This window comes from Gopherus flavomarginatus, chromosome 5, assembly GCF_025201925.1.
Source record: "Gopherus flavomarginatus isolate rGopFla2 chromosome 5, rGopFla2.mat.asm, whole genome shotgun sequence".
Lineage (NCBI taxonomy): Eukaryota > Metazoa > Chordata > Testudines > Testudinidae > Gopherus > Gopherus flavomarginatus.
The window spans coordinates 80,696,673-80,723,341 of NC_066621.1; positions in this window are offsets into that span (position 1 = coordinate 80,696,673).

Sequence of the window (26,669 nt, forward strand, 5' to 3'; positions counted from 1 at the left end):
TGGTGTGAGTAAAGGGTGTGCAGTATTGGACTCACTAATTGAATTCAAAGCTACTGAAACTTTGATATAAGTAATGCTGATCTCTATTATTTCCTGTCTGATAACTGACATGACCCCTTTTTCTTCCACTCTGTGAATTCCACTTACGCTTTTATTTCTTTATCCATCAGTGATATTTTGGAAGCTATTAAACTTGGATGAGCTTTGTTTGTGGCCTGAGGCTGTTTCTGTGGTCTGAGTTTTGTTTTGTTTTTAAAGTTTAGATATGCATTTAGGAAACACAGACGGGGGTTAATGGATTGAGTGTCCTCATTGTTTGAAACAAAAAGCTTGTCTTAATAAGGTGCCTAGTAGACATTTACCAGTTGCCAGATCCTTACAATAATTCAGTTTGGCTGAATGTTAATTTTACCTTGCAAATGTAAGGAAACCTGTAGGCAGTATTTCTATTTGAGTCACCATTCAGTTTGTTAGTCAGACAAAGGGAAATATAGTTGAGTTCATACTTGCTAATTTGTACATGTGTGACTGTGTGTGAGAGGGACACCATGCATCTTCATATTTCTGTGTCCCACCATTTTTTTTTAAGACAAAGCATGTTAAAGTTGATAAAAATTTTCCCTGTCTCCACTCCCTTTTTCTGGTGTTTTGCTCATTGGAACTTTTGGAGGAGAAACAAAGCAAGGACCCCTTTACCTAGAGTCAGGATCAATACTACTTACCCAGCCATCAAGCTTCAGCAAGAACAAAATAAATAGTTCAGAACAAAGGAAATCCCCATTTCCCAGCAATCTGGGCAAGACTCTTTTCTGTAGGTCCATTGGCTTATCTCTGACTTCCTAGTTTTCTCCTTGGTAGAAGCTTGTAGGTCATGTACCTTTCCCTCTGACTGATACTTCTCACCACATCTTTTACCAACCAATGATGTCAGCCTTCATCATCAAAGGTTTGACACCTTGTTCCATGCAATTCCCTATGCATGGAATGCCCTCTCTAAACTAGCTCATATAATCGCTACCCTCCCCTTCCTCAAATCCCTCCTCAAGATCCACTTCTACTCAATTGCTTATTCTATATTGCCAGCCTTTAATGTCCAGGTAGAAACACAATAGGGATATATTCTACAGAGACCCCTTGGCAAAGGGTTTACTGTTCTTATCAAACAACTTATCTCAGAATCTCATATTCATTGTGAGATGTATGTATTGGTAATTGTCAAGGAATAATGTATTTATATGGAAAGTATGCTTTATGGAGTTGGAGTAAAAATTAGTCACCAGAATATAATGTTTCAAGTGGTAGCCCATTCAGGCAGGAGGGAGTTGACTTCTTGCCCTGGTTAGCTAGTTATGCAGTGCAAGGCTCAGTTGTTTGGCCTTGTTCAGTATTAATGCCTGGTCTACACTAGAAAATTAGATCTGTTTAATACTTTGGTCACGGGTTTGAAAAATCCACATCCCTGAGCAGCATAGTTAAGCCGAACTAAGCCCCTGTGTAGACAGCACTAGGTCAATGGAAAAATTCTTCCATCCACCTAGCTACCATCTCTCAGGGAGGTGGATTACCTACACCAATGGGAGAATCCATACCATTGACCTAGGTACTGTCCACACTGAAGTGCTACAGCAGCACAGCTGTGCTGCTGTAGCATTTTAAGTGTAGACAAGCCCTAAGACTTTCAATGGAAAACCACCAGTAGCAAATGCAAACCATCATATCTACTTGAAGATAGAAAAGGAACATTACAAAAAGACAAAGGTTTTCCCTTTCTACGAATAGAATCAAGACTGCTTCAGTATAACAGAGAAGGAGAAAAGACTCTCTGGATACATTCACTGAGGAAAACCCTCGTGGATTGGTGGTGTTTTTATGAACATTTGGATTCTTGTTCTTGTGAAACCAGACAATTCTGTAATAGACTGAATTTTGGGGGAAAACATACTTCATTAGATAAGAAAGGTCACTATTAATAAGCGTAGACCCAGATTCAAGTTTTATAATTTTGTTTTGTATTGTATCCATTTGTTTCCATCACCTTCTCTCATTTCTAGTTAAATCATTACCCTTTCTTAAGTAACCCTTCTTGTGAGCAATAAAATAGAAATGGTGTGTGGTTTACAGGAACAATGGTTTAAGATAAAAAAGGTAGATTGGTGTACACTGTACCTCTGAGTGAAGAGGATCTGGGATTTCTATGAATAGCCACTCTCAAGGGTTGCATATAACAGGAGAACTATTAAAAGGGACTCGGGGATTGGGGTTCACTTACTGTTATCTTGAAAGGTGAAGTTAGGGCTGGTATAGCCCAAAGGAGGTTGCTTGAGTAGCTGAAAGGCAAATGATACTAGAGAACTGACACTCAACCAGGCACAGGCAAGACTCCTATATGCTGGAGTCAGAGGGTAACAAGATGACTCTCAGTTCTGAGTGCCCCAAGAAGCATCACAGAAGGGACCGCTGAAATGGGGGAAAAGTGCTCAAAATAATGAACTATGTATGTTGAGGGCTGTTGTGATAGTTGGACTTACAAATTGACTCTGATTGTGAGCTCAGTTGTAAAAGTATGTGTAAGCTCATAAGATGTCATAATAAATGCTGATGGGAAAATGTACAGAAAGGAGACTGACTGACTGAATTTGTCTAAACCAAGAAGTGTACTGATATAACTCAAGAATTGTGTTAAGACTGTGCATGGTAAACAAGAAAATGTGGGTCTGGAAATTAATGAACCAAAATTGATGTGTTAGATATTAGGCCAAATTGGGGGACAAAATAATGAGGGGATGGATTATTCCATCCAACACTCTCATTTTGGGTCTTTAAAGAAAGAGACTTTGGGGGAGAGGGAACTGAAGAACAAATGGAGGCTACTGAAGCAAGTTTCATCAACATGGCTTCCACAATCTTGTGGGAATCTTTGCCTTCACCATCCTAATCTGAAGAAATGTCCTGGACAACCTGGGCCAGAGTGGGGGACCAAGAAAACATTGCCACTTCTACTGCCTTCATCTGAATCCCAACTATCTCTTGGGATGAAATGAGATCAAATTCTAACAGCAGCAGTGACAATAACAGCTCCAACTCATCTCAACTAACTTTTTCTCTTTTCCCCAAATTGACAGTTATTACCATCTTTGATACCAGCTAAGACACTGTCAAACATGGTGTTTCTTCCCCCTAAAAACTCTCTCCAGCTAAAGAGAGAAGAATGATGGATGTTGTTAAAATGAAAGCTTTATTTAATACTTTACAGTTCAATAGCTTTAGCTAATTTTCCTTCTTTACTTTAATGAAAAAGTTGAAAAGATTTTTAATAGTGTGTTTGCCATGGTTCTAAGGAGGCTGTATACCAAACCTCAAACCTTATTTAATGCTGTTTAATGTTGGACAGTAACTGGTTTATGTTAACACCATTAGCCCATTTGTTCCATCTAAATTAATATAACAAAGCCTATGCCAACACATGATGTTTTTGCAGTTTTTCTAGTTTTTCTGCACCTAATATATTGAGACATCAGCTTGACTGGGGCTTCTTGGTGTGCCAAGAAGACCCAACTTCGGAAGCCTTGTTAGCCTTGGATGCAGCTTGCAGGGAGTTTATTTATGGGGCCCAGTTCAAAATTGGTTTATTTTGGCAAGGCCAAAAATGTATAATTTTGTAAAGACCTTTAGATTTGAATGTCATTTATCATTCTTGGCAATATAACCTGGTGTATATTTTGCTGCAAGATAACTGAGATCAATTATGCTGAATGACCTTTTGAAAATACTGATTTACTGCTTATTTATGGCATCTAGTACTCTTAAAGTTACTGGCAATCTTTGAAAAGCTATCTGTGAACTTCAATATTGAAGTAGTAAAAATACTTAAAGGTGAACTGAAAATCATTTATTTGAAATGTGAAGATCCCAGAGAGGTAACGGATTATAAATTTACACTTGAAAATAACAAATATTTGTGTCTTAAAAACAAAAGGATGGAAAATTGGTTCCTTTTTCACTTATATGCCAAGACTTGAGTTAAGGTTTCCCTGTAACTCTACAACAGCTAATGTTGCAAGCAATTATGGCTGGATTTTTCAGAATGAATAGGTGTTTCAGCCTATTTAAATCAAAGGAAGAGCAGCTGGTCAGCACCTTTAAAAACAAAACAAAAAAAACCAGACCCTTGAACCATAGCCAAACATATAAAGCAGCGGTGCATGTTTCAATTTTCAATTAAAAGTTTAAGTGTTACAGGGAAAACACACAATCCTAGACTTGCATCTTGTAGGACACTGTTTTCCAATAAAGTAATTTGTTTGTGAAGGTTTGGTAATTTTTAACTCCTTCAATAGAATATATTCTGATGATGGTGGTGTTCAGAAGAAGCTTCCATTTATTGTGTAAAACCATCACAAAATACAAATTCTTTTCTGGACATCTTTGGACTGCAAAAATGGGTGAGACAGTAGAAGATCATGGGCCTGATTTTATTCCTTGTTGAAGTCTATAGCAAAAGTTTCTGCAGTAGATGCCCCTCTGAGACCATAGAGATTAGAGACCCAAGATACTATGATCAGGGTAAACACAAGACTATCTTCATTTCTTGTTTACGCAGATCCTTTCCTCCTTGTGTTATGCCCAGTGGACACACTGGATAGTGGCTATAAGTAGTCACAGCTAACACCAGGAACAATCATGAGGGACCAAGATCTGGGCCTTTAGTTGCATAGGAATCTCTGAATTTGAAGTCTAGGTTCAAGAATTGTATAACTCCCAGTAGTCAAGGATAATGGCAAAGGGTCTAGACTGGCAGCAACCATATAGAAGATTAATCTGCACTCATTGTGTTGCCCACTTTGCCTTTGCGTGACCAACACATGAAACTTTACACTATCATATCACTTGTGATCAGGGATTGAGGAGTGTGCAGTAGTGAGATTTTACATAGTTTGTGGGGTTCAGATTTGGTTTCAGTTATAGACAAAGCTTTTAGGGTAGAGGGATGTTTTACTCCAAACCCCTTTACCTTTCTTTAACTGAATATATTCCAGTTACTGATTTGAGATCTTGAAGAGTTGGAAGGTTTTTTGTTTGTTTTAAGTTTAACAACAAACTTTTTCATCTTAATCTTTAAAGTACTCTGTCTCAAACTAATTAAAAATATTGTTTAATAAATTACTTTAGTATTTTCTGCTCCTAGGGACAATGTTGCTGCAAGTTCTATTATTAGTGTTATTAGAGCTAGTCAAAATTCTTACACCAAAACATTTTCCAAACTCTTCTGATTTTTTTTCAATAGAAAACTAAAAACTGTGAAACTTTTGGTTTGTTTCCACTCATGCCCCCTTCTCTCTGTTTCTCCTAATCCCTGTTTACCTCCAGTCTCTCCTCCCCCAACCCGCACACACACACTTTTTTTTTTCTCTTCAGTAAAAACAAATTCAAAATTTCCAATTTTTCAGGTTTCTTTTTACTGGAAAAAAAATTAAAATCCCCTTAAAAAGAAACATTTTGGGGAGAATGAGGGGAGAATACTTGCCAATTTTTGTTCAGATCCAATTATTGTTGTTATAGTCCTAGATACCTGTGCACATGGACAGTCCTTTATTTTTTTTTAATATAATATAAACAGGCAAGGGTGAAAGGAAACACAGGCAACGTTGAGAATAGAATACCCAGGTTTCCTGTCTCCACTCCTAACCACTACATCGCACTGTCTTTCCCCAGATTTAACCCCTTGTGGTAGTAATATTTCTCAACATTATTTGGTCCATAGGGCCAGCAATATTTTAAAAAGGTAGAAGTGGTGTTGCACGGTCAACTTGCATCATTTACTATATCCGGTATGTGGTGCAGAATGGAAGTAGTTATACATTTATAAACATAATTATTACTTGATAACGAGTAATATGCACAGCATGTGGGGGTGGAGAGAGGGCAGAATTAAGCATGGTTGAGAAAGAAATGATTCAATGCATTCATTTTTTGCATAAAAGACTTACTGGGTAGTGAGATTTTTTTTTCCAGTGGTCAACATAAATCAGCTGTCTCAAACATAATCAAATTAAATGGAATACTGGTGTTGAAATGTGTTGTTTTAATTGTAGTCCTGAGGCTTTTAGACAGAGAAGATGCCAGGCTGGGATTTGTTATATAATGCATGTATTTATAGCTTTATGTGTTTTGAACAATTTAAAATAGGTAATAGGTTTTCCAGTCTCCGCATTTCTCCAAACAGCAGTATTTTATCAGGCTTTTATTTTGTTTTCTGAATATCATTATACCACCTTACATGTATCTATTATTGTGGGAAGAGACTTTCAGGCACAATGTCTAGCTGCTGTAGGTTGGAGTGCACAAAGATCCTGATAAAACATGATTTGTTTTTCTTCAGACAGTAGCACTGAGACTGGCACAAAAGGTAGTGGGGCAACTGATGAGATTGTCTCTAAGAGTTTGTGTATTCTGCAATCACACCCTGTGATTGCAGCCAAGCTAGCTTTAATCTAGCTAGCTCGCATATTAGAACAGTGAAGCAATAGAAGTGCTTTCAGCATAAGCTAGTCCCGTGAGTAGCTATCCAAGGTACAGTATATGTGATGGGTTCCCCCCCTCCAGGTTGCCACCTGATGTACTGGGGTACCACTGAGCCCCCCTGATACAGCAGCCGGAGCTCCCTTACACTGTCCTGCTGAGCCAGGCCCTCTGAAGCCTCCTTCAGGACACATGCAGATAGGGGCACAGCTGCAGAAAGAGATAGACACTGAAATCAGCACTGTATGGGAAGGCTTCAGCTAAGGAATTGCCTAGCACTCAAGTGCACACCCCCTCTGGAGTGTAAATGCAAAATTGTATGTTGCGCTGCACAGAGAACTAAACAGTGTAAGCTCATTGAAATCCGCCCCTTCTCTGAATGTGGAGGAAGATATGCACAGTTTTTTGCCCCTCCCCCTGTTATGAATTAAATAAACCAGTTTTAGAGAAAACAAAAACAAGTTTATTAGCCACAGAAGATAGATTTTTAAGTGATTACAAGGGATAGCACACAGATCAAAGCAGATCACCTAGCAAATAAAACAAAATTAAATATAAGTTTACAATACTAAAACTGGTTACAAGTAGTAATTTCTCACCCTAAATGTTGTTTTAGGCAGATTGCAGAGGTTCTTGAAGGCAAACTGCTCTTGCTTGTAGTTTAAAACTTCAGTATTTCTTTCACAGGCCAGACACCTGTCCAGCCTGGACTCAGTCCTTCTCCTCCCCTTTGTCCTTGTTTCTTAGATGTTCACAGCAGTCATCCTGGGTGGGGATTCAGTGAAGAATGAACCCTAATTAAGTCACTCTCCTGCCTTAAATAGGTTTTACATATAGTGGGAATCCTTTGTTTTCCAGTGTTGTTCCCCCATCCTCTCAGTGCAAAAATACTGGTATTCTGTCATGGAGTCCAGTACCAGATGACTTGATCACATGAGCCTGCAATGTCAAAGCAGCCATTAGTCACATGTTATTTGTAGCATCCCAGGAAAGCTTCTCAGGAAGGTGGGAGATTAGCATCTTCAAAGACCTATTGTTCTCCCCAATGGTCCATTGCCTTGTTCCCAGCTAGCCAGCCAGACTGATTGCATTCTCTGTGATGGGCATTCCCCAGGTGCAAACACTTTTGTAGTACAGATGTATAGTTAATATTCTTAACATTAGATATAAAAAAGGCACATGCATAGATAAAATAATCATATTCAGTAAATCATAACCTTTCCAATGATACCTCACATGACCTATCTTGCATAAAACACACTGATTATGACACAATCATATAATGTTACTATGAAAAATATGGGAAGCAGTGTCACAGTATATACATATCCTCAGAAGCTTTATTAAGAGCCCTGTAATAAAACTATTTGACAAAATATGTGGGATTGAAGAGGTGGGCAAAGGGTTGCAAGTATGTGCCATGCATTAACACATATAACGGAGTGTACATCATGTCAGATTTTTCACACCTGGCTTACTTCCACTAGACAGATCAGCAAAACCCTTTGCAATAGGACTGGGCGAGAGATCACAGCTCACTTCTTAGGAAACATTAACTACACTAGAGTTAAGGCTAAGAATATATGTCAGTAATTTAGGGTAAACTACAGTACAAGGGTTTTGTAAATATCCCAAACCTAAGAAAATACCCAGGTCAGGATGAATTTAAAAGAAGTTGAAGTTTGGAAATGTATAGTGAGGGCATATGCCTGATCATAGATTCTTCAAACTTCCTATATTGCTAAAAGTCACTGAAATCTTGTGCATAGGCTAAATATGAATTTTTTTAAAGACTGATGATTAATTTTTCCAAAGGCCTTTCTTCAATAGAAACCTTAATTCTGCCCTGTTGTGACACCAGTAGAAGAAATATTAGAAAAATTGTATGTGTCTTTAAAAATCAGTTTAATCTCATTAAGGTCCACAAACACTAAACTATCTTAAACATAAACTACAATATGCATATATATTTGAATGGTGTTACTATATGACCACCATCTCCCATTGTTCTCCATGGGAATGAAGCCACAATTCTCCTCACACAGCACAGAGAAGACAAAAATGATGGCACTTGGAAAACAAGATGAAGAAGTAAAGATCAAATTGGAGACAAAAGAATTAGAGCTAGTGGAAAAATTGAGTAGCTTGCAGGACTAGTGTCGAAGAGTGGAAATAATGAAGATAACATTAAAAAAAAGAATTGAGCTAACCACTGTTGCATTCAGAAAACTCTACAAGATCTGGAAAGCTAAAAAAAATTAGATAAAAATAAGTCAGTGTCTGTTAGACAGCTGTCATGCCAATACTACAGGTCAGAATGTTGCAGTATGAGGAAACCCAAAAGATACTGACTGCAGAAATGATCTGGCAGAGAATTTTCAAGACTACAGAGAATAAAAATAAATGAAGAGATAAGAAAATGGCCAGGACAAGAAATTATGCTGTTACAGAAAATTCAAGAAAGACCACTGTGAAACTGGTGCAAGGGAGAAAGTAGTGGAAAGACTGAATTTGGCTCCATCGTCACTGCTGAGATGATAGATAGGAATGAAAAGAATATATTAATCTAGTAATCTTTTGATGTCAAACTCAGTACCTTAGTGCAAGAGTGCCTGAATAACAGATTAATTTTAATTATTTGAAAATTATCCATAAAGAGTAAAGATATTCAGGGCATAAACTCAAAAATCTGTCTGTTCCCAATGGAAGCAAGAAAAACAGAGCTCTCAGAAGAAAGCTTTTTGTCATGAGGTTTCTAGATGAGCTTCTCAGACACAAGGGTTCAGATAAACCTTGAGTATGTATTCAAGGTTTTGGAGGACGAGTTCCATAAAAATCATCTAATCTCTGAGGGTAAAATTCTGCCCCTATTGAATTCAATGGCAAAACTTCTATTGACTTCAGTAGGGTCAGGATTTCCTCTTCAATCTTTTGATATCCACTTACCAAAATGAAGACAAATATGAAATAAATGGAATAGATATTTCAATAAGATTCTTGCCATTGGAAGTTTTTGTTCCCTTTGCAAGATAATTTCACATGAAATTGTTCATCAGTGCAGAGCTTTGCTACACTGAGTTGCGCCTGTTGCTTTGGGAAAAAAGGGCTTATTATTGTAACCGGTTTCAAATAGGTAGTGGCTTTAACTTCTGGTACTGAATATGAAACTTTGTTAATTAAAAAGTGGGATATTCAGAGAGTCTATGGGATTTAGGTGTCTCAATCTCATTGCTATTAAATGCTAAATCTCCTAGGTCCCTTTTAAAATTCTCTAACATTAAATATCCACACAAGCAACACACCCTCACTTTTCCAAGAAAATCTTGTGTAATTCACTTGTATTTAACTCAGACTTATAGTACCTGATCCAGCCATGCACTTAAGCACATGTTTACATTAAGCATGTAAATAATCCTATTGAATCGGTCTATTCTCACAATTAAAATTAAGCATGTGCTTAAGTGCCTTCCTAGATCTGGACCTGAAATACAAATATGTCAGGTATATTGACACAGCCATACAAACTTATATCACAAATACAAACTTCATTCTATTTCCCAATGTGACATTTTCACTGAAGCAAGAGGGAGCCCTTTAGAAACAAACTTGGGCTTTTGCAATACATCTGTTTCATCGTAATTATTATTTGCATGATTACTGATAGAAAGTAAATCTTGTTTTCTAAAATATGCAGGTTTTTTGTAAGTCTATCTTTTTATCATTACTTTGCAGCATTACTCATAGTTCAATAAAAGATAAAAGCATTTAAAATATATTAGTAGAGCGTAAGTGCAGTTTACCTTTGTGTAAATGATATACAGAATGTTTTTGAAGTAATTTAGTGATGTCTATGAATCAGATCATACTCAGAATAATAATGAGTGTGAATGGCATTTTCCATAATAACTTCCATTTTAAATTCTTTAGCTATACTGGTAGATGTAACATTTAATTCCACAGGGGGTTGGGTTTCATTTGGACACACACTGTATAAATATTATATCTTGCAGATCAGTGCTACTAACAAACTGGAAAACAAACAACAAACAACAACAAAACCATTGAGGGGATGCATACGTTCCCTTTTACACCCAACAGCAATTAAAAAAAAAAAGAAATTAAACCAAATAAAGACCAAGGTTGATCATTTATACTACATGAACATATTTTTCCTGTGAAGAGATGTGAGTGGCTCCATCAGCCCTTCAATAAAATGGAAGTATTTGTTTCACTCTCTTGATGTTCCAAGGAATATCAGTCTATAAGAAATTAATTACATTATGACATGCATCGTTTTTCACTTGCCTGTGAATCCAGGCTTTTGAGAGCACATCTGCCTCCTTTGATGAAATAAATTCCCACAAATGATGCAAACTCCCAGAACTTCTTAAAATGATTATGTAATGTATTACTGTAGTACTTAGGATCTCCAGTGGTGGAACAGGACCCCATTGTGCTAAGCACTGTACAAATACAGAGCAAAATGAACAGTTCCTGCCCTAAACAATTTACAATCTAAGAATAAGACAAGACACAACAGATAGATACAGGGGTAGTCTATGGGATGATTTAGGTTAAGAAATAAGGAGGCCAAACCCGAATTTATAAATGTAGAGGAGCATCTAAGAAGGAAATTGAAGTTGCTAGTCTAAGAAAGATAAGTTGGATACAGGGAATAAGACAGGGCAACTGAAGTTAGGAAGGACATGATCTAAGGTTATGTTTCAGTTATGTTTTGCTTAAAACTGTGTTGAGCAAGGTTTAAATGAGTGTTTTTAAGAATTGTGAATATTTTATTAAAATGCTATTTGATATTATGGGAAAGACATTTGTACAGAAGTTAATTTAAATAATGTGTAATGTAAAGAGCCACTAAGGAGGTAAAGGGCTGTTTAACTTTACTTGGTATTATAATGTAGTTTTGCTAAATTGCAGGAGAGCTCCACATAACATCAACAGAGTATGTTAAGTTCCAGGACTTTAAGTCTGTACTTCACTCTGTCAGTGGACTCATCGCCCATTGATACACTATTTCATCTTTGATTGTATGTATAATAATTAATGAAGATATTGATATCTCAGAAACTTGCTGGAATGATGATTATCAACGGGACATGGTAGTTCCAGTGGACAAAATATAGGAATGAGAGAGTATCATGCTGGTTGTGGAATGGTACTATATTTGAAAGAAAGCATAGAGTCAAATACAATAAAAATCTTTTATGAATCAAACTATACCATAGAATCTCTACAGATAGTGTATGCTTGGTTAATAATGGTATAGCAGTATGAATATACTACCAACCGCCTGACCAGAATGGTGATGCTGGTTGTGAAATGCTCAGGGAGATTAGAGAGACTGCAAAAACAGAAAAGCTATTCTTAATAGGCAATTTCAACTCGCTCCATTTGGAGTGAAAACATTTCACCTCAGGATAGTATGCAGAGATAAAATTTCTAAGCACCATTAACGATTGCATCTTGGAACAGCTAGTTCTGGAATCCGCAAAGGGAGAGGCAACTGTTGAGTTAGTCCTAAGTGGTGGACAGGATCTGATCCACAACATGAGTACAGCTGAACCACTTTGTAATAGCGACCATAATATAATTAAATTTAGATTCTTATAAAAGGTGGAGGAATTCTAAACAAACCAACCACAATAGCGCTTAACTTCCAAAAGGAGAACTACACAAAAGTGAGGAAGCTGTTTGAACAGAAATTAAAAAGAACAGTCAGAAAAGTTAGATGCCTGCAAGATGCATAGAAGCTCTTTAAAAACACCAAAGTAATGGCTAAAACTATACGTATATCTCCCCTGGTTTCAAAAAAAGAAACAAACCAGTAAAAGATCTTAAAAATACCATCATGGCTAAACAGAGTAAGAGATAATGAAAGACAAAAAAGACATCCTGTAAACACTGGAAGTCAAAGAGAAGTCAAATAGCAAGGAGTATAAACTGTAGCAAGTCAAGTGTAAAAGTATAATTAGACAGGCCAAGAAAATAATTTGAAGAGCAACTAGCAAAGGGAACAAATATTAACAGCAACATTTCTTAAGTACATCAGTGAAGCCACTGGATGATTGGGGTGCTACAAGAACACTCAAGGATGACAGGACTGTTGTGTAGAAGCTAAATGAAGTTTTTGCACTTGTCTTCGTTGAAAAGGATGAGAGGGAGATTCCCACACCTGAGCCATTCCTTTTAAGTGACAAACCTGAGGAACTATCCCAGACTGAGGTGTAATTAGAGGAGGTTTTGGAACAAATTGAGAAATTAAACAATAATAAGTCCCCAGCACCACATGGTATTCATCCTAAAGTTCTGTAGCAACTCAAATTTGAAATTTCAGAAGTACTCCGTGTGGTATGCATCCTATCATTTAACTTAGCCTTTGTACTAAATAACTGAAGGTTAATTAACGTAATGCTGATTTTTTAAAAAGAATCCCGTGGTAATCTTGGCAATTACTGGCCAGTATGCCTAACTTCAGTACCAGGTAAATTAGCTGAATTCGTAGTAAAGAACAGAATTATCAGACACGTGGATGAACACAGTGTAAGAACATAAGAATGGCCATACTGGGTCAGATCAAAAATCCGTCTAAACCAGTATCCTGCCTTCCAAGGAATGGCCAATGCATGGGGCCGTGAGCACGGGCATGTATTTTGCACGATTTACCCCTGTCCCAGACACCTGCCCCTTCTGCCGCGTGAGGGAGATCCTAGCGCACGTTAGAACTAGATTGCAGCCCCTATACCAGCTCCTCATGAACATACTGTTGCGTTTCTGGCTATACTTTTCCTCTCACCTCCTTCTCTATGAACTCCCTATCTGTGGTCCCACAAAGTCACAGGACCTCCTGGTCAGCCTCCTCTTTGCCCTGGCTAAAACAACCATCTACAAAACCAAAGAGAGGAGATTGGTGAATGGAGACTCCTGTGACTGTGGGGCTTGTTTCTGATCCTCTGTCCATTCACACATCCTGGCAGAGTTCATCTGGGCGGCGTCCACTGGCTCTCTTGATGTCTTTGAGGAACAATGGGCATTGTCCGGGGTTCTCTGCTCAGTGTCCCTGTCAGGCTCCCTTCTTTTGACTCTCTGACCGCACTCCTGTCCCTGTTGTTTTATTAGTTGTCCCCCGAACTCAGTTGGGTTTTCAGGTCCTATAAGTCCTCCCCTTAGGCTGGGGAGGGGGATCCTTTAGCAGTGGAAATAAAAAACAGTGGCCAATGCCTGGTGCCCCAGAGGGAATGAACAAGTAATCATCAAGTGATCCATTCCCTGTGGCTCATTCCTAGCTTCTGGCAAACAGAGGCTAGGGACACCATCCCTGCCCATCCTTGCTAATAGCCATTGATGGACCTATCTTCATGAATTTATTTAGTTCTTTTTTGAACCCTGTTGTAGTCTTGGCCTTCACAATATCCTCTGGCAAAGAGTTCCACAGGTTGACTGTGAGTTGTGTGAAAAAATACTTCCTTTTGTTTGTTTTGTGATGGGGCAAGGCCAGATGGCTACAGTAAAGTAGTGAGGAACAGGTATGTTAGCCCCAGGCTAAACAAATCCCTGGTACCATGGTAACTAAATGGCAGTTACTCCAGGTTAACCAAGACACCTGGGGCTAATTAAGATCATTCTAGAAGGCAGTGGAGATAGCTACATTGATTGGGACACATGATGCCAATCAAGGGCTGGCTGGAACTAGTTAAAAGCCTGCCAGTTACCTCAGTGAGGTGTGGGTGTCAGGAGCTATAGGAGGGAGTTGTGCTGTTGGAGGAATGAAGGAGTATGAAGCCATATCAGGTGCAAGAAAGAAGGCTATGAGGTAATGGTGAAGGAGATATTGAGTGGGGGCTGCTGTGGGGAAGTGGCCCAGGGAATTGTACACATCCTATTTCCAAAAAGTCAGCTACCATAGCTGCTAATTTTAGGGTTCCTGGGCTGGAGCCTGGAGTAGAGGATGGGCCTGAGCTACCCCCTCCGCTCCCTGATTAATCACTGAGACTGGGAGACAACAGAGATTGTGTTAGGGAGGATTGCTTCTCCTCATCTCGGTTGTTGGCCTATGATGAAAATGGCTCATTAAACTATGACCCTTGCCTCTAGAGAGAGAAGGGCTATGTGGAGGGTCACAGTGAGCCTCTAAGGCTAGCAAAATCTGCCAGGACATGCAGGACCCATGGAATCAAGGACAGAACTTTGTCACAGCTTTAAACCTGCTCAGGGCTGCCCAGAGGATTCAGGGGGCCTGGAGTCTTTGGTGGGGGGAGGGCTGCTGCTGAATTGCTGCTGAAGATTGGACCCTCTGCTGCCAAATTGCTGCAGAAGACCTGGAGTGGAAGAAGCTCTGGGGGTCTGGGCCCTGTGAGAGTTTTCTGGGGCCCCTGGAGTGAGTGGAGGACCCTGCTCCAGGGGCCTTGAAAAACTTGTGGGGCCTCCTGTGAGGCCTGGGGCAAATTGTCTCCCTTGGCCCCCCCCTTGCTGGCTCTGAACCTACTGCCCATTAGTTTCATTTGGTGAGCCTCAGTTCTTGGTTTATGAGAAGGAGTAACTAACACTTCCTTGTTTACTTTCTCCAAACCAGTCATGATTTTATAGACCTCTATCATATCTGCCCTTAGCTGTCTCTTTCCCAAGTTGAAAAGTCTGAGTCTTATTAATCTCTCCTCATACAGAAGCCATTCTATACCCCTAATCAATTTTGTTGCCCTTTTATGAACCTTTTCCATTGCCAATATATATTTTCTTTTCAGATGGAACTACCACATCTGCACACAGTATTTAAGATGTGGGTGTACCATGATTTATACAGAGGCAATATAATATTTTTTGCCTTATTATCTATACCTTCCTTAATGGTTGCCAACATTAAGTTTGCTTTTTTGACTGTTGCTTCACATTGAGTGGATGTTTTCAAAGAACTATTCACAATGACTCCAAAATCTTGTTCTTGAGTGATAACAGCTAACTTAGAACCCATTATTTTGTATGTATAGTTCGGATTATATTTTCCAATGTGCATTGCTTTGCATTTATCAACATTGAATTTCATCTGCCATTTTGTTGCCCGGTCGCCCAGTTTTGAGAGAGCTTTTTGTAACTCTTTGCAGTCTGCCTGGGACTTAACTATCTTGAGTAATTTTGTATTATCGCCAAATTTTGCCACGTCGCTGTCTACCCCTCTTTCCAGATCTTTCATGAATATGTTAATAGGACTGAGCCAGTACAGACCCCTGGGGGACACCACTATTTATCCCTCTCCATTCTGAAAACTGATCATTTATTCCTACCCTTTGTTTCTCATCTTTTAACAAGTTACCAATCTATGAGAGGACTTTCTGCAAAGTAAGCTGTCATGGGATGAGAGAAGAGCCTATGGTGAGGGACCTTATCAAAGGATTTCTGAAAATCTAAATACATTATATCCACTGGATCCCTCTTGTCCACCTCCTTGTTGATCACACAAACAATACTACCAGATTGGTGAGGCATGATTTCCCTTTACAAAAAGTTGTTGAATCTTCCCCCAACAAATTGTGTTCATTTGTATCTGACAATTTTTTTTTCGTGACTATAGTTTCAATTTGCTGGTGTGGCTTAACTCCTGTGGCATCCGCTTGTTGTAGGTGCCTGGCCAGGGTCCCAGGCTTCATCAGACAGGGCAGTCATACGGTTGGTGCAGCTGAACCCCACAATGATTCTTGGCTGCAGTTACCTCACTTCCGAGAGGCTCATAGGTCTCCTCCACAGTCTCCCTTGGCTGGGACACAGAATGGGACACAGCTGCTTTGGCTGGCAGGTTAGTGATCCTTCCTATCACATAGGGCAGTAGCTAGTTCCTGACTTTCCCGAGTCAGCACTGAACTGAGCCAGGATCTCTCCTTTTCTCTCCCTCCAGGCCTGGCACTGGCTTCAGGTATAATGGGGTGGGGATAGCTGGGCCCAAAGGGTCTCCTTAACTGCAGCCAACCTAGTGGCCAGTTTCTCTGCTTCATCACACTATTATTAATTATTTATTAGTATTGTGGTAGAATTGAGGAGTGCAGTCATGAATGCTATTGTGAAAAGTACTGTGTAAACACAGAATGAAAAGACAGTCCCATGAAAAACAGATTGCAAACTGGAAGTCTGAAGTCCAAGGGTTGTTATATTCAGTATTTACCAGTATCAAAAAACTCCTGTCAGATCCAAGGAACAAGAATGATTTAGAGGTCCAATATCTTGTAAACTATCACAGGCAGAAAGACAGCTGTGAGACAAAATGATAGACTGCAGACAATTCAGTGTTGTGTCAAATAGTGTGGCCCCCATCAAATACCCTTCATCAATCTGCATGATGTATATCATTTAGCTACCAGGTTGGCAGTCCAATAGTCTCACCATTTGTTTCAATATGAGCTGGAAATACATGTTGTTTCAAGTCTTCACCTGGCTTACCTTAAACGTTATAGTGTATAAGAGTCTTATATGAAGAGAGGAAAAGTGGTCTTGTGGTTTGGGCCACGTGCTATAACTCAGAGTATCCATGTTCTATTACTAGCTCTACCAAAGACTTCTTGTCCTACTCCCCCCATTTGTAAAATGCTAATAGTAATTCTTCCACTCTTTCTATATTTTGTTTGTTCAACTGGGGCAAGGATTGTCCTTGTCTCTAACTATGAGTTTATACCCCATCTAGCACTAGAGAATCCCATTCTCAGTTGGAGCCTCTGGGCTCTACTGCAATATAAAATAATAAAAATTAAGAGAACAAATATTTGAATTAAAACATGTTCTTAATTCAAACATTTCCCTGGAATGCAGACACGAGCCCTGTGGAATTTGCAAATCAGGAAGCAGCCCTCACTCCAAAGAAATGTGACTGTGGACTGTCATTGTTTAGGCTTAAATGTAATTTTTTATATTTTTGATTAATACTACCAATATTTGTTGTTTTCCCATTTTATCAAATGTTCAGTTGCACAAAAATATTTAACATGTTTTTAAAAATATTTTATTGATTATAAATGATCATAGTTGAAGAAAATTATGCGGGTGTCAGACAACAATTATTTAATGACAATAGATGTTGAGGGTGCAATTAGACATGTATGGCCAGGGCCATCCCTAAGGGAGTTCGGGGCCTGGGACATAGGTGCCGAGTTTCTATCTGCTGGGGGTTACTGCTCCCCAACTCCACCCAGGCCCTGCCTTAATTCCACCCCTTCCCCCAAGGCCCCACCCCCTCACTGTCTCTTTACACCCCACCTCTTCCCATCCTCTCTCTGCCTCTTCCCTGCCTGGTTCTGCCCTCTCCCCCTCAATGCCTTCAGATGCGGTGAAACAGCTAATCGGTGGTAGGCACTGAGAGGGATAAGGTGGTGCTGATTGTCAGGGCGAGCAGGAGCCAGTAGTGGGAGGAGAGGTTGGGAGGGGGGTCCTCCTTGCCCCCTCCGACCTCCTGCCTCACCTCCCCATCTGCCTCCTCACGAATTGCTGGTCCCCCCCAAAGCAATTTGCCGTACCCTAGGGATGGCTCTGCCTATGGCTGGCCTGTGCCAGCTGACTTGGACTAAGGGGCTTTTCAGTTGCAGTGAAGATGTTCTGCTTCATGCTACAGCCCAAGCTCTAGGACACTACTACCTCAGTGCCTTAAAGAGTGGGCTTCATCCCAAGACTGAATGTCTACACTGCAATTGAACAGCCCCTTACCCTGAGCCCTGTGAACTCTAGTCAGCTGATACAGTCCAGAAGGGGTGTCTAACTACAGTGTACGCATACCCTGAGAGTCAAAGTTAAAACTTTATAATCTTTAAAACACAGGTTGTCAACATCACATATGAAAAGACACAAAGTATGTATCCTTACAACAAACACTAAGAAGTTTTCAAGCAGCATTTTTCTTGTCTATTTTTAAATTTTATTATCGCTTGGAAATATTTTTTGTTCTGTGTATGTTGAAATTGGCATTTACATAAAAAATCAAATCCTTTCAAACCTAATTATGTTTTCTGGTTCAAACTGAGTTGAATGTACTGCTTCCTGTTGGATAGGGTATATATCATTGGCCTCACTTTTGCTTTATTTCAAGTAGGAGGGGCTATTCTTTTAGAGAGAGAGGATTCGAGTTCTATTACTACTGTCACCCTAATGTTCTTAGTGGCCATGATGTGTGGCATAGTAATAAAGTCCTATTTGACCACAGATTTGTTATAACAGTTAAGAGTAAAAGAAGGTTTTACACTTTTGCAGTATCCAACTTGTAGATTACAATGACCCAAGCAGCTATACATCCCAAATATTGCTCTATGAAGTTTCTTTCAGAAAAATAAATAAATAAAAAATATGTATCAACTTTGTATCTTCAGATGGAAAAATATTTTGTGACTTATACACAATATATTAGCAAGATTCCATCCCAAACTGACACCAAGAATAATTGGTGTTCTAAATAATCAGATATCAGTAAACGCCGCACGAACTTCCCTATAAAAAGTTAAGTTTTTCCTCCAGCCATTACACTGTAGATTCCACCCATTGATTTGCTGATTGAAAGGTTGTCATCGGTAGTTGTCAGAACTCTGAAAGAAGAAGGAAGAAAGGAAAATACCATTGAAAATGGTTTTTTCTTCAAAGACGGTTGACAGACTGCTTTGATGTGGTCTATACATAACCGGAGCTTTGAAGTGCTTAGATATTCCCTACCTAATTGGGTGCCAAAGTTCATTATCATTCTCATAATCCCTGAATATTGCCCAATTTTTTTCTTCAAACATTGATTTTTTTATCTAGAAATTGCTACAATGACTTTCCCCTAGGCAAGATCCACTTTTTGGAGTGCAAAGCATTATTTTTGATTTCCCAAAGATTTAGGCTAAAGTGTCTTTTTACTGTTTGCCATTGCAATTTTTCCTAGTGAGATCATTTGAGTTATCTTTTTTAATTCAGAAATGCCAAGGGGTAAAAGAGGAATGTGATTGTTACCATGCATTTCCCAGACCCCCAAAATATCTCAGGATGCATGGTTTAGAAATGGATTTAGTTCTGCTGTAATGCTATTCAACTAAAATGAATAGGGGGGTTATATTTTTTCTTCGTCACCTGAGCTGGAAAATTTAAATTAGCATGCTCAACTCATTGAATGGAGGAAGAAAAACCTAAGTAGCTCAAGCTCTCTGATGTCCACAGTATGTGGAAATATGTAATGAATTAGGCATATAAATGAGAACTAAAGCTAGTGGCAATCAATTTGAAATGGAATGAGACTATTTCAAATGAATCACATTTCACTACTGTTGAACATACAAAGTTCAAAAGGAACACAATTGTTGTTTGGTTGTTGTATTGCAGTAGTGCCCATAGGAATCAATCTGGTATTGAGGTCCTATTGTGTTCAGCATTGTACAAGCCTCTAATGAAAATCTGGTAGTCCCAAAATATAAAAGAATAATATTCTAATTTAACTTAGCATCTCCTGGGGCATCTTGTCTTTTTCCTCTTTGTAGCACATATGAGTTTCAGGGTGTCATAAACAGATAGTAGGAGTTAATAGAACAGGAGTACTTCATATCTCTTTTGCCTGTAAAGGGTTAACAAAATCAGTGAGCCTGGCTGTCACCTGACCAGAGCACCAAAAAGGGGACAGGATACTTTCAAATATTGAGGGAGGGAAGCTTTTGTGTGTGCTGTTAGTGTTTGGTGGTTGTTCTCTCTGGGTTCTGAGAGTGACCAGACGTGCAACCAGGTTTCTCTCCAATCTCTCTGATACAGTCTCTTATATGTCTAGAATAGTAAGTACTAGGTAGATAAAGTGAGTTAGTCTTATGTTTGTTTTCTTTATTTGCAAATGTGTATTTTGCTGAAAGGATTTTAATTTGTACTTGTATCCTTAGGCTGGGAGGGTATTCCCAGTGTCTATAGCTGAAAGACCCTGTAACATATTCCATCTGAAATTTACAAAGATAATTTTTAGTTTTTTTCTTTCTTTAATTAAAAGCTTTCTTGTTTAAGAACCTGATTTTTTTTTTTTTAATCTGGTGAGACCCCAGGGGACTGGGTCTGGATGCACCAGGGAATTGGTGGGGAGAAAGGAGGGAAGAGGGGGAGAGAGGCTAATTTCTCTCGTGTGTTAGGATTACTTTCTCTCTCAGGGAGAGTCTGGGAGGGGAAGAGAGAAGGAGGAGGGAAGGTGAATTTTCCTCTGTTTTAAGATTCAATGAGTTTGAATCACAGTGATCTTCAGGGTAACCCAGGGAGGGGAAGACTGGGAAAGGCAATGGTGAGGGAAAGGGTTTACTTTCCTTGTGTTAAGATCCAGAGGGTCTGGGTCTTGGGGGTCCCCGGGCAAGGTTTTGGGGGGACCGGAGTGTACCAGGCACTGGAATTCCTGGTTGGTGGCAGCGCTACAAGTACTAAGCTGGTAATTGAGCTTAGAGGAATTCATGCTGGTACCCCATCTTTTGGACGCTAAGGTTCAGAGTGGGGAATTATACCATGACAGAGGGCAGGAACAATGTGGAACCAGTCCAGTCAGTTATCGAGCACCATCAATATTAAAATACTTAATAAGGATGCATGGGAGCCATTTTAAAGTTGACCTAAGTATTAGAAATAATTGGAAAATGTCCAGTGAAACAAGGATTTTAAAGATAAAACAAAATATATTCCCATATTTGACAAGATTATATTTTCCATTTTCTAACCAGCTCTGCTAAATATGGAAAATTGAAGTAATTTTTAAAAAGAGGTGGTCACAAACTTACTCTAATTTTTGGAAAGTGACTTAAGCACAATGTAGCTAAGTATCCCATCTGGAAAATGAAGGTGTACACGTTCTTCCTAGGCCAAAGGGATATTTTGGTAGAGAATGTCAGGAGGAGGAGATATTTCACCAGATTCTATAGTTTTCTTTCACTTTTGAACTGTACCCTGAAGTTGACAGAACATAGCAGTGGAGACTGTTTTTTCTTTTGTTCGCATTGCTAACAGAGAAATTAATTTAATTTACAAATAATGAAAACTTAAACATTTTACACTTTTGGCCTTTAAAATATTGCCTCTTGCACAAGCCCGTGGTCATCAAATATCCTAAGGCAATTTTGCACAAGTAGGGCATTAGTCCCAGTTTAGTGGCCAAGTCCCAACATTGTTAATTGTGCTGTGCCTACTTAAACTACTTTGCTGACATTACAGTTATTCTTCTTCCCTTCCTGTCCTGAACTGATGTGCACTGTGGTTGTGCAGTGATAAGCTGATAGAAGCAATTGCTGCATGTAGATTGTATATAAACTGAAGTTTAAGCACTCTTTGAATCCTTGGGATGAAAGCTGCTCTAGAAATGTTAGTGTTGTTGTTAGCATTCCTTTTATTGGAGAGAATAAAATAAAAATGTTGCAAAGGTTCCCCCCTCCACTCCAGGTGGCTGATTACAGCACTAATAGCATAGATCTGTGCAAGGCAGTCTAGCACCACATGGGGCTCTCCATTTCTGGTACCATACTGACCCTTGTAACAATATTAATTACTATACAATGGTATCTAATTTATTAGTTGATCTTTTTTAAAGGCCAGGTCTCCTACCTGCAACAATGAGAGCAGGATAGAAGAGAACTCTGTTCTCTAACGTTCTCTCTTTAACCTTCTCTTTAGTTTTTATATTTCAAATAGATATAAATTGTTAAAACACAAAGAAACGTTTGTTCCCTCTAAGCCTGTCAGAGAAGGACAGAAGAAACTCTGTGTAACTGAAAGATATGCACCCACTTTACAGGTCACCTTTACTTACCATGTGTGCTTCAGTGACTTCTTGAAGTAGCAGAGATCCTCTCATTATGTTCCTTCATGAATTTGAACATTCCCTGTGGGGATCATGCAACAGAAGCTCTATTTTTTTTTTCTTTCTTCTCTTTCTGCTTTCATAGTTCCAGTTTTTTTGAAGTCTTTGCATTTAATACAGCACTTTCCATCTGAGCATCTCAAAGCACTTCTCAAACATTAGTGATTTTGTCTTCCCAACACTCCTTTTACATAGGGATGTATTATCATCCACATTTTACACATGGGGAAATAGAGGCACAGAGTTCTTTGAAAACTTTGGCTTAAACCACTGTAGCCAAAACTATTCTGCTAAATTTGTGAATCGTTTCAAACCAATTGAAGTTGCATTTTTTCAATTAATAACAATTTAGTTAAAGTTCCCAAGTCTATTCCTGATGTCTTCTCTGAAACACTCCCCACAACCTGTCCCTATTGAACAACAAGACTTCCCTTTTGTCACTCAAGACTGTTACCTGGAGGATATATTTGAGTCTCCCCATCCAAGGCCACCGAGAGGATTCAGGGGGCCTGGGGCAGGGCTCAGTCTTCAGTGGCAATTCAGAGGCAGGTCCCTCTCAGAGGGAAGGACCCGCCACTGAATTGCCCCGGAAGAAAGAAGCTGCGGTGGTAGAGCAGCCTAAGTGCCATCGATCACGGCGCTTTTTTTTTTAATCCCACTGCTTGCAGTGCTTGCACTCGGCGGCGCTCAGAGGCTTTGGCAGCACTTCTGTGGCAGGTTCTTCACTCGCTCTGAGTCTTCGCAGCAGGTCCTTCAGTGCAGCCAAAGACCCAGAGCAAGTGAAGGGCCCGCCACTGAGGTGACACCAAAAACCCAGAGCAGCTCACAGGGCCCCTGCAGGGCCCAGGGCCTGGGGCAAATTGCCCCACTAGCCCTCCCCTCTGGGCATCCCTGCCCCTATCCCTTACTCCAAATCCTAGCATTTCTTCATCATCACCTCTAAGATCTGACTTTTTCTTTCCTTCTAGACAATTAAAATTCTTTTCCTGGCCCTTAACCACAGAACTCAGTCTGAAGCCCACCGGAGCCCTGGATTTTGCAGACACAAACCCAGCCCAGCGATGGACCCAGCTGAAAGAGGAGTCTGAGCCATACACAGACCTGACCATGCATGAGGATGAAAACAGCAGAGAAGTAAAACAATTGTATCTTAGTGGGGAACAAGGCTGATAGGTCTGCACCACTCCAAAGTGCATCACTGCCTCAAGCCTCACAGTGATTGTCATAAACAGATAGTTAAGGGTTAATGCCTCTTTTACCTGTAAATGGTTAAGAAGTTCACCTAGCCTAGTTGACACCTAACCAGAGGAACCAATGGAGGAACAAGATGTTTCAAAAGGAAGAAGGGAAGTTTTCCTTTGTTTAGCGTTTCAGTTTCAGCCAGAGTGATATAGATCAAGGAACTAGCCTCTTATCAGAGTAGTAAGTTTTAGAAAGGAATAAATAGGTTTATGTTTATTTTCTTTAACTTGCCTTCGTACCATTAAGAGAATGATCAAAATTAGGTATTTGGGTAACTAAATTTGTGCCCAGGGGAACATCCTCTGTGTATGGAATCTCTTGTCTGTAAGAGTAGCTGGTATGCTAATCTCTCCCAGAGGGTTTTCTTTTACCTTTCTTTTCTTTAATTAAAAGCCTTCTTTTTAAATACCTGATTGATTTTTTCCTTGTTTTAAGATCCAAGGGGTTTGGATCGGTGTTCACCAGGAAATTGAAGTCTCTCAAGACTACCCCGGGAAGAAAAGTAGTGCTTGGGGGTGGTGGCAGCGATACCAGATCTAAACTGGTAATGAAGCTTAGAAGTGTCCATGTAGGTCCCCACATCTGTACCCTACAGTTCAGAGTGGGGAAAGAACCTTGACAGTGATACTTGGAGCCCTGGGGACCTTTTGCTTTCCAAAAGCAGTATGAAACTGTGGAACACAGGTTTTTCACTAGAGACCAATCTGAAGAGGAGGAGATACACTTTCTGCACCTGCTACATGCAATTTCTGGGACTTGACAGACTCCTAATTTAGGACAGGATAGTCTGTGGCACTTAGGATCACCACCTGTAGGAGTGGGTGATATAGGAAGGGTGATCCCACATTAAACAAATGCTTAAATATGGAGCACACAGCTGAAGCCTAAAGAGAGAGGATAATAGCCCTTGAAGGCACAACTTCCCTATAAGGTCATGCATGAGACAATTGCAAAGAAGAGCAGGTGGCCAGGGTGTCAAATGTTCAGTAAATGCACTTACTTTGGAGATAGCATGTGTGAGTAAAAAGAGAAGTGCTTGGCATTAAGTTGACATTGCAAGGAATATGGCAAGTTGAACCACTTTATCAGTATGTTCAAGAATCAGAAAGAATTTGTCAGACTTATACAAGACGGAAATTCACATCAGACAGTGATGATGACATCGTAACTTTCTCCTTGTGTCCAAGAGCTTATCAGATTCAGGCTGTTAGGACTGGAAAGCAACAAAGGACAATACTAACCTCTGTGCATGCAAAAAAGTTAACAGGAAAATGCCCTGTATGATTTCAGCTGATAGCAGGACCTCCTGCAATGCAATTCCACAGGGTGAATTGGACTCGGACACAACCATTAAAAAAAGCAGGTACAGTCAAATAATGTACAATGAGAACATAACACAACTTGTAGAAAAATATGACCTCATTGTTACTTTTTTGGATTTGCTACTGATGGTACCAGCTAAAGTTTGTGGTAGGCATCAGAGACAACTCTTACAGAATACAGTCATATAAGCCCTGGATCTGATATGGATGTAGCATCAGAATTTTAGAGTTGCAGTAGATTCCACAGTAGAACCTGTATATTTACAATAAAGGAAAATTTACAGGGAAATTACATAATCCAGTATGCAAGGAGCAAGAAAGTTTGAAGAGCAGGGGTCTCATAGCACCTATAGAGATCAGCATGGCCCTGGCAAGCAGTGTGGTGGTGGTAAAGAAGACATCACAAAAATTATGCATCTGCATAAAGCCAAAACCACTGAACTGGGAACTGAAAACTACTGAACTGGGACCCCTGTACACTTCCCACAATTAGTGAAATCTGGCCGCAACTTTCAGAAGCCAGAATCTTTATCGTCTTTTGATGTGAGAAACAGGTTTTGGCACATAAGCCTGGATAAAGAGTCCCATATGCTGACAATATTTGCAACACCATTTGGTCACTGCTAATGTGTAGAAGCTCAGCATCACCATCAGAGGGCTTCCAGAGGAAGCTCACTGAACTCTGGAAGAACTGCCTGAGGTGAAAATAGTTGTAGATAGCTCCTCCTTGTAAGTGATAGGAGCAATGATAGAGAAGCTGAATGAGACTATGGCAGAAAAGAACTATAAGCTTTTCTACAGCGATTCAGGCACAAGGATATAAATCCCAGCCTGAAAACAATGCAATTCAAACAGCATGAAGGACATGTATTGGACATCTACTCATAGCAGAGGGACTGAAAGCAGATCCCAAGAACTTCAAAACAGTTGAAGACACGTTAGCTCCAGTGGATGTGAAAAGGGGACAGCACTTCAGAAGAATGATATATTTTCTGTCCGTACCTGGCTGTCATAGCAGAACCCATATATCATATGTAACCATATATCAGCTCAGGGCAGGATGTTGAGTGGAACTGGGCAAGTCACCACAACTAAGTATATGACAAGTTCAAACAAATGATAACAGATGTTCTTTTTGCAAAGAGCAGCTGGTCACTTATGTCAGTAGGCCCATCAGAGACTGATCAGGGATACACCCAAATAGAAAAAGAGCTCCTGGCTGTGATATTTGGAATGAAAAAACAATAAATCAATACACCTATGACCATCAGTAATAGGGCAACCAGACCACAACCCACTAGCCACGATCATGGCAAATTCCCTTCTTAGTGATCCAGAGAGATCGAAGCACATGTTCATTTGTCTCCAGCACTACCAGGTATAGATGAGATATTGTCCAGGACAATAACTGGTGTTAGCTATCACCCTGAGCAGGGCATACATACCCCACATCAGTGAGTAGGGGGAAGGACATCAGAACACTGACTCCATTAACATAGAATCGTAGGACTGAAAGAGACCTCAAGAGGTCTTGTAGTCCAGTCCCCTGCACTCAAGGCACAACTAAGTATTATCTCCACCATCCTTGGCAGATGTTTGTATAACCTGCTCTTAAAAATCTCCAATGATGGAGATTCCACAACCTCCCTAGGCAATTTATTCCAGTACTTAACTACCCTGGCAGTTAGGAAATTTTTCCTAATGTGCAACCTAAACTGCCCTTGCTGAAATTTAGGTCCATTGCTTCTTGTCCTCGCCTCAGAGGTTAA